Source organism: Tamandua tetradactyla, chromosome X, assembly GCF_023851605.1.
Source record: "Tamandua tetradactyla isolate mTamTet1 chromosome X, mTamTet1.pri, whole genome shotgun sequence".
NCBI classification, from domain to species: domain Eukaryota; kingdom Metazoa; phylum Chordata; class Mammalia; order Pilosa; family Myrmecophagidae; genus Tamandua; species Tamandua tetradactyla.
The window spans coordinates 41,591,639-41,604,034 of NC_135353.1; positions in this window are offsets into that span (position 1 = coordinate 41,591,639).

The window sequence follows — 12,396 nt, forward strand, 5'->3', positions numbered from 1 at the left end:
GGGGTGACTCTTAGGTCTAATTTGAAGTAGGCTTTGCCTATCCTTTGTGGGCATAAGTTTCATATGAACAAACCCCAAGATTGAGAGCTTGGCCTATGCTTTGGTTGTCCCCACTGTTTGTGAGAATATCAAGAATTCTCCACATGGGGAAGTTGAAAATTTTCCTTTCTCAACATTCCCCCAAGGGGACATTGCAAATACTTTTTTATTCACTGTTCAAATCACTCTGGGATTTATCAGGGCATCACTCTGGACAATCCTACAAAATCTCATGCCCTACTCAAGTTTCCATGTATTTATGGTGTTCAATTAAGCTGCCCACATAAGTTATATTAGGAAATGGACTAGTCAAATTATAAATTTTGTACAAAATAAACAATTTTTGCTTTAGTCTTATACATAAGTAAAGTTTTAAAATATGAATTGCCATCTATTTCAACACCCTGCAATATTGACATTCCTTTGTTATTCCTCATGCAAAAACATTTTTTAATTTGTACATTTAGTCACTATCATCGTATACTCTAGATATTCCTAGATTATACCATCTCAGTCTTTACCATCTATCTTTTCTTCTGATTTCATTTGTGCACAAACCCTCCTCCCTCTATCATTCTCACATTCAGCTTCATTCAGCATACTAACATTGTATTACACTTAGATAGTATTGTGCTATTCATTTGTGAATTTTTGCAATCAGTCCTGTTGCACAGTCTGTATCCATTCAGCCCCAATTACCCAATATCAACCTTATTTCTAACACCTGATGAGCTCTGTTCTTAACTGAAATTCTCCAAGTTCATTCATTAATGTTAGTTCATATCAGTGAGACCATACAGTATTTGTCCTTTTGTTTCTGGCTAATCTCACTCAACATAATGTCCTCCCATGTTGTTACATACTTCATAACTTTATTCTGCCTTACAGCTGCATGATATTCCATCCTATGTATATACCATACCTTGTTTAGCCGCTCATCTATTGATGGACATTTGGGCTATTTCCATCTCTTGGCAACTGTAAATAATGCTGCTATAAACACTGGTGTGCAAATGTCTGTTTGTGTCCTTGCCCTCATATCCTCTGAGTAGATACCTAACAATGGTATTGCAGATCATATAGCAATTCTATACTTAGCTTCCTGTGGAACCTACAAACTACCTTTCACAGCGGTTGTACTATTTTACATTCCCACCAACAGTGGCTAAGTGTGCCTCTTTCTCCACATCCTCTACAGCACTTGTCATTTTCTGTTTTATTAATAATGGCCATTCTGGTGGGTGTGAGATGATATCTCACTGTGGGTTTGATTTGCATCTCCCTAATAGCCAGAGAAGTTGAGCATCATTACATGTACCATTTGAACATTTGTGTTTCTTCTTCTGAGAAGTGTCTGTTCATGTCTTTTGCCCATTTTGTAATTGGGTTGTTTGTTTTTTGTTGTTGTTGTTGAGTTGAACAATCTCTTTATATATTCTGAATACTAGACCTTTATCTGATATATCATTTCCAAATATTGTCTCCCATTGTGGAGGCTGTCTGTTTACTTTCTTGACAAAGTTCTTTGATGCACAAAAGTCTTTAAATTTCAGGTGTTCCCATTTATTTATTTCTTTCTTCAGTGCTCGTGTTTTGGGTGTAAGATCTAGGAAACCGCCTCCTATTGTAAGATTTTTAAGATATTTCCCTGCATTTTGTTCTAACAGTTTCATGGTCTTAGATCTAATGTTTAGGTTTTTGATCCATTTTGAGTTAATTTTTGTATAGAGTGTGAGAAATGGATCCTCTTTCATTCCTTCTCATGTGGATATCCAGTTCTCTAGGCACCATTTATTGAAGAGACTGTTCAGTCCCAGGTGAGTTGGCTTGACTGCCTTATCAAAGATCAATTGTCCATACATGAGAGGGTCTACATCTGAACCTTCTATTTGATTCCATTGGTCAGTATATCTATCTTTATGTCAGTACCATGTTGTATTGATCAGCGTAGCTTTGTAATATGCCTTTACGTCAGGGAGTGTGAGACCTCTGACTTCATTTTTTTTTTTTTAATCTCAGGATATTTTTTAGCTATTCAGGGCACCCTGCCCTTCCAGATAAATTTAGCTGTTGTTTTTTCTATTTCTGACAGGTAAGTCTTTTGGATTTTAATTGGTATTGCATTGAATCTATAAATCAATTTAGGTAGAATTGACATCTTAACTATATTAAGTCTTTCAATCCATGAGCACGGTATGCCCTTCCATTTATTTAGGTCTTCTGTGATTTCATTTAACAATTTCTTGTAGTTTTCTTTGTATAGGTCTTTTGTCCTTTCAGTTAAATTTATTCCTAAATATTTTACTTTTTTGGTTGCAATTGTAAGTGGAATTCTTTTCTTAATTTCCCCCTCAGATTGTTCATTACTAGTGTATAGAAACACTACAGATTTTTTAGTGTTAATCTTTTTTTAAAATTTTTTATTAATTAAAAAAATTACAAGAAACAAACATTCCCAACACATACACTCAGCAATTCACAATATCATCACATAGTTGAATATTCACCATCATGATCATTTCTCAGAACATTAGCATCAATTCAGAAAAAGGAAGAAAAAGACAACAGAAAAATATAACAAACAGAAAAAAAAAGATTTTACAGGCCATGCCCCTTACTGATCCCTTTCATTGATCACTAGCATTTCAAACTAAATATATTTTAACATTTGTTCCCCCTATTATTTATTTTTATTCCATATGTTCCTCTCATCTGTTGACAAGGTAGATAAAAGAGCATCAGACACAAGGTTTTCACAATCACACAGTCACATTGTGAAAACTATATCATTATACAATCATCATCAAGAAACATGGCTACTGGAACACAGCTCTATATTTTCAGGCAGTTCCATCCAGCCTCTCTATTACATCTTGGATAACAAGGTGATATCTACTTAATGCATACGAATAACCTCCAGGATAACCTCTCGACTCCGTTTGGAATCTTTCAGCCATTGACACTTTGTCTCATTTCACTCCCCCCCCGCCCCCGGTCGAGAAGGTCCTCCCAATCCCTCAATGCTGGGTCTCAGCTCATTCTAGAGTTTTTCTCTATCCCTTGATGCTGAATCTCAGCTCATTCTGGGATTTCTGTCCCACGCTGCCAGGAAGATCCACGCCCCTGGTAGTCATGTCCCACGTAGACAGGGGGAGGGTGGTGAGTCTGCTTGCTGTGTTGGCTGGAGAGAGAGGCCACATCTGAGCAACAAAAGAGGTTCTCTTGGGGGTGACTCTTAGGCTTAATTTTAAGTAGGCTTGACCTATCCCCTGTGGGGTTAAGTTTCATATGAACAAACCCCAAGACTGGAGGTTCAACCTATAGCTTTGGTTGTCCACACTGCTTGTGAGAATATCAAGAATTCAACTTGGGGAAGTTGAGTTTTCCTGAGTGTTAGTCTTGTAACCTGCCACTTTGCTGTACTCATTTATTAGCTGTAGTAGTTTTGCCATGGATTTTTCGGGGTTTTCAACATATAGTATCATATCATCTCCAAACAGTGAGAGTTTTACTTCTTCCTTTCCAATTTTGAGGCCTTGTATTACTTTTTCTTGTCTAATTGCTCTGGCTAGAACTTCCAACATGATGTTTAATAATAGTGGTGATAGCGGACATCCTTGTCTTGTTCCTGATCTTAGGGGGAAACTTTTCAGTTTTTCCCCATTGAGGATGATATTAGCTGTGGGTTCTTCATATATTCCCTTAATTATGTTGAGGAAGTTCCCCTCTATTCCTATCCTTTGAAGTGATTTCAAAAGAAAAGGATGTTGAATTTTGTCAAATGCCTTTTCTGCATCAATTGAGATGATCATGTGGTTTTTCTGCTTTGATTTGTTGATATGGTGTATTACATTAACTGATTTTCTTATGCTGAACCATCCTTGCATACGTGGGAAAAATCCTACAACATATGGTGTATAATTATTTTGCTGTGCTGCTGGATTCGATTTGCAAGAATTTTGTTGAGGATTTTAGCATCTCCAATATTCATGAGAGAGATTGGTCTGTAATTTTCTTTTCTTGTAGTATCTTTGTCTGCCTTTGGTATGAGGGTGATGTTGGCTTCATAGAATGAGTTAGGTAGTCTTTCTTCCTCTTCAATTTTTTTGAAGAGTTTGAAGAGGATTGGTAGTAATTCTTCCTTGAATGTTTGGTAGAATTCGCATGTGAAGCCATCTGGTCCTGGACTTTTCTGTTTTTAGAGCTTCTTAATGACTAATTCCATTTCTTCACTTGTGATTGGTTTGTTGAGGTCACCTATTTCTTCTTGAGTCAATGTTGGTTGTTGATTCCTTTCTAGGAAGTTGTCCATTTCATCTACATTGATAGTTTATTAGCATAAAGTTGTTCATAGTATCCTGTCATTACTTCCTTTATTTCTGTGGGGTCAGTGATTATGTCTCCTCTTCCATTTCTGATTTTATTTATTTGCATCTTCTCTCTTCTTCTTTTTGTCAACCTCTCTAAGGGTCCATCAATCTTATTGATTTTCTCATAGAACCAACTTCTGGTTTTGTTGATTTTCTTCTGTTCTCATGTTCTGAATTTCCTATATTTCTACTCTAAAATTCATTATTTCTTTCCTTTTACTTGTTTTGGGGTTTGTTTACTGATCTTTCTCTAGTTCTTCCAAGTGGACAGTTAATTCCTCGATTTTTTCTCTGTCTTCTTTTTTGATATAGGCATTTAGGTTAATAAATTTCCCTCTAAGCACTGCCTTTCCTGAATCCCATAAATTTTGATATGTTGTGTTTTCATTTTCATTTCCCTCGAGATATATAGCGATTTCTCTTGTAATTTCTTCCTTGACCCACTGGTTGTTTAAGAGTGTGTTGTTGAGCCTCCATATATTTGTGAATTTTCTGGCCCTCTGCCTATTATTGATTTCCAGCTTCATTCCTTTATGATCTGAGAAAGTGTTTTGCTTGATTTCAATCTTTTTAAATTTACTGAGACTTGCTTTGTGATCCAGCATATAGTCTATCCTTGAGAATGATCCATGAGCACTTGAGAAAAAGATGTATCCAGCTGTTGTGGGGTGTAAAGTTCTGTTAAGTCTAGCTCATTTATTGTATTATTCAAATTATCTGTTTCTTTATTGATCCTCTGCCTACATGTTCTGTCCATTGACAAGAGTGGGCAATTGAAGTCTCCAACTATTATGGTATATGTGTCTATTTCTCCTTTCAGTGTTTGCCTCATGTATTTTGGAACACTCTGGCTCAGTGCATAAATATTTATCATTGTTATGTCTTCTTGTTGAATTGTTCCCTATTCATACATACTGTCCTTCTTTGTCTCTTTTAGTTGTTTTACATTTGAAGTCCAATGTATTGGATATTAGTATACTACTCCTGCTGTTTTCTGATTGATATTTGTATGAAATATCTTTTCCCAACCTTTCACTTTCAACCTATTTTTATACTTGGGTCTAAGATGTATCTCCTATATGTTGAGTAGACAACATATAGATGGGTCCTGTTTTTTAATCCACTCTGCCAGGCTATGTCTTTTGATTGGGGGGTTTAATCCATTAACATTCAGTGTTATTACTAAAAGGACAGTACTTTCTTCTACCATTTTGCCTTTTGGATTTTATATGTCATATGTAATTTTTCTACTTTTTATCTTTAATGATAGTCTTCATTTCTACAGTCTTCTCCATACCTCTCTCTTCTGTCTTTTCCTTTCTGTCTCTAGTGCTCCCTTTAGTATTTCTTGCAGAGCCAGTCTCTTGGCCACAAATTCTCTCAGTGATTTTTTTGTCTGAAATTGTTTTAATTTCCCCCTCATTTTTGAAGGACCATTTTACTGGATATAGAATTCTTGGTTGGCAGTTTTTCACTTTTAATAATTTAAATATATCATCCCACTGTCTTCTCGCCTCCATGGTTTCTGCTGAGAAATCTATGCATAGTCTTATTGGGTTTCCCTTGTATGTGATGGAATGCTTTTATCTTGCTGCTTTTAGGATTTTCTCTTTCTCTGTGACCTCTGACATTCTGATTAGTAACTATCTTGGAGTTCATCTATTTGGATCTATTCTCTTTGGGGTACGCTGCAGTTCTTGGATCTGTAATTTTAAGTCTTTCATGAGAGTTGGGGAATTTTCAGTGACAATTTCCTCCATTAGTTTTTCTCCTCCTTTTCCCTTCTCGTCTCCTTCTGGGACACCCACAACACATATATTCACGTGCGTAATGTCATTCAATTCCTTGAGTCCCTGCTCATATTTTTCCATTCTTTTCCCCATATTTTCTTTTGCTTTTTGGATTTCAGATGTCCCCTCCTCCAGTTCACTAATCCTATCTTCAGCCTCTTGAAATCTAACATTGTAGGTTTCCATTGTTTTTTCTATCTCTTCTGCTGTGCCTTTCATTCCCATAAGTTCAGTGATTTGTTTTTTCAGATTTTCAATTTCTACTTTTTGTTCATTCCTTGCCTTCCTTATATTCTCCCTCAGTTCATTGATTTGATTTTTGATGAGGCTTTCCATGTCTGTTCAAACATTCTGAATTAATTGCTTCAACTTCTGTATCTCATTTGAATTGTTGGTTTGTTCCTTTAACTGGGCCATATCTTCAATTTTCCTAGTATGATTTGTTATTTTTTGCTGGTATCTAGGCATTTAATTTCTTTAATTAGTTTATTCTGGAGATAAAATTTTAAAAAGTTTATTCTGCTTTCACTTTTTTTACCTAGGATTTTCTTGCTGGATGAGTTTGTTGTCTATCTGTGATTTGACATTCAGTTCAGCTTTTTCTAGCCATCTAGCTTAGTTTCTGTTTAACAGGTTGGAATTTTTCAGTTCTTGTTTCTTGCTCTACCTATATGGTGCCTTTTTTTTCCTTAGGAGGGTCTACTTAGGTATTTTAAACACGGTCAAATTTTCCCAGATGAAACTGGCCTCCTCTCAGGAGGAAAGAGTCACTGCATCAGTTTTCCCTGAGGGTGAGACCCAGCAGGTTGAAAGACTTTCTGTGAAGCCTCTGGGCTCTGTGTTTTTCCTCACCTGTCTGGTATGTGATGCTTGTTTACCTGTGAGTTTCACCAGCATAAGGTGATATGGTACCTTTAACTTCAGCAGACTCTCCCTGCTGGGGGCCTGGTTGAGACAGAGGAGATGTTGTAGGCTGGCTTTAATTGCTTCAGTTTTCTAGACCCTGGGGTCTGAAGTCCTTGAGGGAGGGATTCCACCTGAGCTGAGCCCCACCCCTCTCCTGTGGAAGGCACAGCCTCCAGAAAACACTCTAACAAGCTGAATTCTACCCATGCCTGGGGCAGTTGGAGCCTGAGGAGCCCTGCAGCTGTATCCAAACAGTAGTCAAACTGTAGAAACACAGCCACACACATGCAAAAAGAAAAAACATCCTTTTCAGAGCAGGATCCCCATTCCTTGGGGTTGCCAATCAAGAGCTTAAGTTGGTATGTTGCTCTGTGTATCTCTAGGTCGTATGTGCACCCTTCTTTCCTTCAGGGCCCAGAGCCTTTCAAGTATTTTGTGCTGTTCGATCCAAAAAAAACTTCTGTTTTTTTTTTTTTTCTCTTTCCGTCAGCCCTGCCCCTCTGCACTGGGGCAAAACACAGAAACCTCAGATTTTACTCGAGGTTCAGCTGAACTGGGAGTCTATTTTTAGTAGTCAGAATTTGCTAATTAATTCTACAATTGGAGCTTGGTTGCGCTCAGTCCCTACTGCTAGTAAAATCTCTTTCCTATCCCCTCCAGGAAGCAACCTGTGAGGGAGGGTGCCAGTTGCCACAGTTGGGGGAACTCACGGTTCTGGGTGGGCTTGCAGCCAGTCTAGCTAAAAGCAGCCTGTGAGGGACAGTGCCAGTCACCACAGCTTGGGGAACTCATGGTTCTGGGTGGGCTCTCAGCCAGTCCAGCTTGTCCAGACTGTGGTATGCTGTGTGTCCTATCACTGACATGACCCCAAAAGTTGTTCTATACAGTTCCTGGCTATTTACTAGCTGCTCTGGAGGAGGAACTAAATTCCACTCCTCACTTAGTCGCCATATTGGCTCCCCATGTCCAACCTTTAACTTCCAACCTATTTGTGTCTTTGAGTCTCACATGAATCTCTTGAATATAGTGTATAGTTGAATCATGATTTTTACATCCAATCTGCCAATCTGTGTCTTTTGATTAGAGAGTTTAACCAATTAATATTCAATGTAATTACTATAAAAGCAGTTGTTACTCCAGCCATTTTATTCCTTGGTTTTCACATGTCACATCTTTTTTTGTCTCTCTTTTTATCCTTTTATTTACTCTTACTAATGTTCTTCATTTCTTCACACTACTCCAAACCACTCTCTCCTGTCTTTTCACTTCAGCCTGCAGGACTCCCTTTAGTATTTCTAAAAGGGCAGGTCTCTTTTTATGAATGCTCTGTTTCTGTTTATTTGTGCATATTTTAAAGTGTCACTCAGTTTTGAAGTACGGTTTTTCTGGATAAAGAATTTGATGCAGCAGTTTTTCTCTTTCAGTGTTTTAAATATATCATATCACTGCCTTCTCAACTCCATGGATTCTATAGAGAAATAAGAATTTAGTTTTATTGAGGATCCCTTATATGTGAAAAATTGCTTTTCTCTTGCTGCTTTCAGAATTCTCTCTTTATATAACATTCTGATTAGTATGGTTCTTGGAGTGGGTCTTTTAGGATTTATTCTGTCTGGACCGTGCTGTGCTTTTGGACATGTATATTTATGTCTTTTATAAGACATACAATGGAAATTTTCAGCCATTATCTCCTCAGATAGTTTCTCTGCCCCTTTTCCTTTCTCTTCTCCTTCTGGAACACCCTGGTGCAAATGTTTGTGCTGTTCATGCTGTCATTCAAATCCCTAAGACACTGCTCATTTTTTCCCATTATTTTCTCTATCTGTTCTTCTGTCTGTAAGATTTCAATTGCCCGATTTTCAAATTTGCTGATTCTTTATTCTGTCTGCTCAAATCTGCTGTTGGACGCCTCTGGTGTATTTTTAATCTCTTCTATTGTGCCCTTCATACCCATAGTTTCCATTATGTTTCTTTATATACTTTCACATTCTTCTTTATGCTTACACATTGTCATTAATATCCTTTATTTTTTAGACATATTTTCCTTTATCTCCTTGAATTGATATAGGAAATGTGTTTGAACACTTTGATTAATTGTTCCAAATTTGGGGTCTCCATGGAAGTGTTAATTTGTTACCTTGACTGAACCATATATTCCTGTTTCTTAGTGTGACTTGTAATTTTTGCTGATATCTAGGCATCTAATTATCTTGATAAGTATACTCTGTCTTGTCTAGGTTTTATTATTGATTGCCTTTTTGGTAAGGCTCTTCTTTGACCCTTAGTCTGCCTTATTCCATACCTTTAGAATAACCTGTGTTTGGTTAGATTTTTCCAGCTCTTTGTCATCTGATTCTTGCCCTGGTTATGTGGTACAATTTTTAAGATTGCATGACTTGTGAAATATTTTTCACCTCCAGGAGAAGGCTCCCTTTAGTCTGTTCCTTCTCCAGGAATCTTGCTTTGTTCTGTTTGTTTTTGTTTTACTTTGTATAGTTTTCTGCACTCTTTTCATTGTCTCTAGCTGCTTTTGCTTGGAGGGCAAATTATGGGAAGTGGATCACCCTGGAAAGGACCTTCCCAAGTCACTATTTCCCAAGAGAAATAAGATCAGGCCCATGGACGGGTTGCAGACCAGCTCCGAAGTACCCAGGGGTGGGGATCAGGAAAGGCACCAAAAGCTTCTTTGATGGCTCCCCAAATCTGTGCATTTCTAGCCTACCAGCAAATACAGCCCTTCAGCTAACCATCCCTCAGAACCCTAAGCACTGCATCTTTGACTCTCCACTGCCACTTCCCTGTCGGGGTGAGATTGAAATAGTAGCTGCTGCCACCCTTGTTTCAGGTGGGTTGTATCAGTAGCTCAGAACCATTACCCAGTGATCCCAATTTGCTAATCAAAAGCTATGATCAGTGTTCTTCTGTTCCAACCACTGTTCTTGGAGAAGAGGATTTGTATGTCCCTTTTTGTCCCCAGTGAGGTAACCAGGAACTGGACTCCAAGGTGGCCTGTCATAAAAGTAGGGATTGAGCACCAACAACACCACATGGAGAGAGCAACTCACTGTACCATAGTTATCAGCCTCTTCCTCCTGCTCTTTCCTGGATGCTACACTGTGTTCTCCTGGCCTCTGAAGTCCTAGAACAGTTTATTTAGATAGCTCCTGCCTTTTTAACTGATGTTTTGGTGGAAAGGCTGGGTCCTGGAGTTCCAAACTCCAACCTCTTACCCAGAAGTTTTTCTTCTTAAATAGTCATTTGATTTTAAAGTTCATATCTTGGACCATCTTTCAAAAAGAAATAAACAAGAGATAATGTCATCAAGATGGCAAAATGAGACATTCTAGGGTTCCATCCCACCAAAGAATCTTTAAACAACTATCAAAAACTGGAAGAACCATCTCTCTCAGAGCTCTGAATAACAGTCAAAGGTTCATCATAACTGGGGAAATGCCAAATAAAGAAAAAAATTGTAGGAAAACCTCATGGTGCTGTTGCTAGCTCTCCCTCCACAATCACCCAGGCTAGGTGTGGATCCAGTCTGTATTCTTGGTGTGGATCCTTTGTCCCAGTTCCAGAGGAAGCAAAGTAACCCCATTGTGAATACTGGGGTACATGTATTTCTGTACCAATCTACTTGGTGGCAGCCTGAAGTACTGAACCAGGGCACTCATCACTAGCTCACCATTTCAAAACTGGCCCTGTATGCAGAAGTAACTTGTAGGCAGCAATATCAATGTAAGAAACTATTAAATCACAGTGGCCAGGGGCAAAGGATTACTGGCTTTAAGACATACAATAGAGCAATGTAGATAGATCAAGAGGAAAGATTATTTCATAGGAAGAAGAGGGACTTTTTGATCCATGTAAATGGGGGAATTCCTAAGGCCATGAGTGCATGTCCAGGACAAGATGCATGATCACAAAACAGCAGAGAGCACCTTGTGCTTTCACCTTGATTTTTCTTCAGGTTCATTGTTAGGAGGGCTTAGCTCTAAAGGAGAGCAACAGCCAACATAAAGCCATTTGCAAAGACAATGAATGATGTTTGCTGTTTGTTTATTTTTGTTAGCTCCTGACATTCAAATAAATCTCTATCATATCACTACCTGGATACACACTTAAAGAACAGGGACCTTGGACTCTTCTGGGAAATTGGCAGAATAGGATAGGCTGAGCTCACCCCTGCTTCAAGGAACAGCTAGAGAAGTGACAGAAAAACGACTGAGACAGTGATTCCAGGGTATAAAGACCTGAGAGGGCCTTCTACACTACATATAAAGGTCCTGGTTGAAAAAGCTGAGGAGTTTGGATGCAGAGAACCAGAGACCATCTATCTAGTGCAAAGAGCCTAACATGCCCATTTCCAATGGAGACCTGGAGACTTCAGGAGTGCACAGACAGGCAGGCAGGGACTAGGAAGTAAGCCAAGCTGCATCCCTTGTATGCGCCACCCCCACATTTGCTGCCCTTCTGCAACCCACATACCTGCTGCACACTACACACTCAAGCACTCCACCCCCACCATCCCTGTGGCCCACACATCCTTACCCATGCTCTATCCCAAGCACCCACACATTGCACCCACACTGTCATATACACACATGTGCCCTGCCCCCTCAACCCTTGCACCACACCCCCACCACATGTGCACACCCACCCAGGCCCCACCACTGTTCCCCATTCATGTGCACCCTGAACCCCTACCTTGTACCATGCTCCCTCACCTCCCCCTATGACCGGTGCACCTGTTCCCTGATCCGTGCTGCCCAACCCCATACACACACACACACACATCTGTGCCCCCATATAAGGGGACATCCATAGCTGAACCCCAACCCCAGTGCCACAAGCTCCATGCCCCAAACCCTGTACTCCAACTTCCATGACCCCTGCAATTCATGTATACAACTCTACCCTCCGGTGCAACCGAACACACATAACCTTGCCATACCATCCTGCTCCCCACACCACACCCTACTGCATACCGCCCCCACACTCTGTGCACCTACACAGCTCCCGAGTCCATCTCCTGCCACATCCTGCCTCCATGTCACCCACCTTGTGCCCTGTCCTTGCAATTTGAGACCTGCCCGAGCTGCACCCCACCCCCATGGCCCCTGCACCACTGGCCCAAAACCCTCCACACTACACACCACTCTCCGGGGCAATAGCATAGCACCCCACCCTGCACCTATCCCTGCTCCAGCCCTGCTGTTGCAACACTGTGCCCCTGCCTTATGCCATGCATTCTGCTGCATGTCCACCCTGCAAATACAAAATCTTCGACT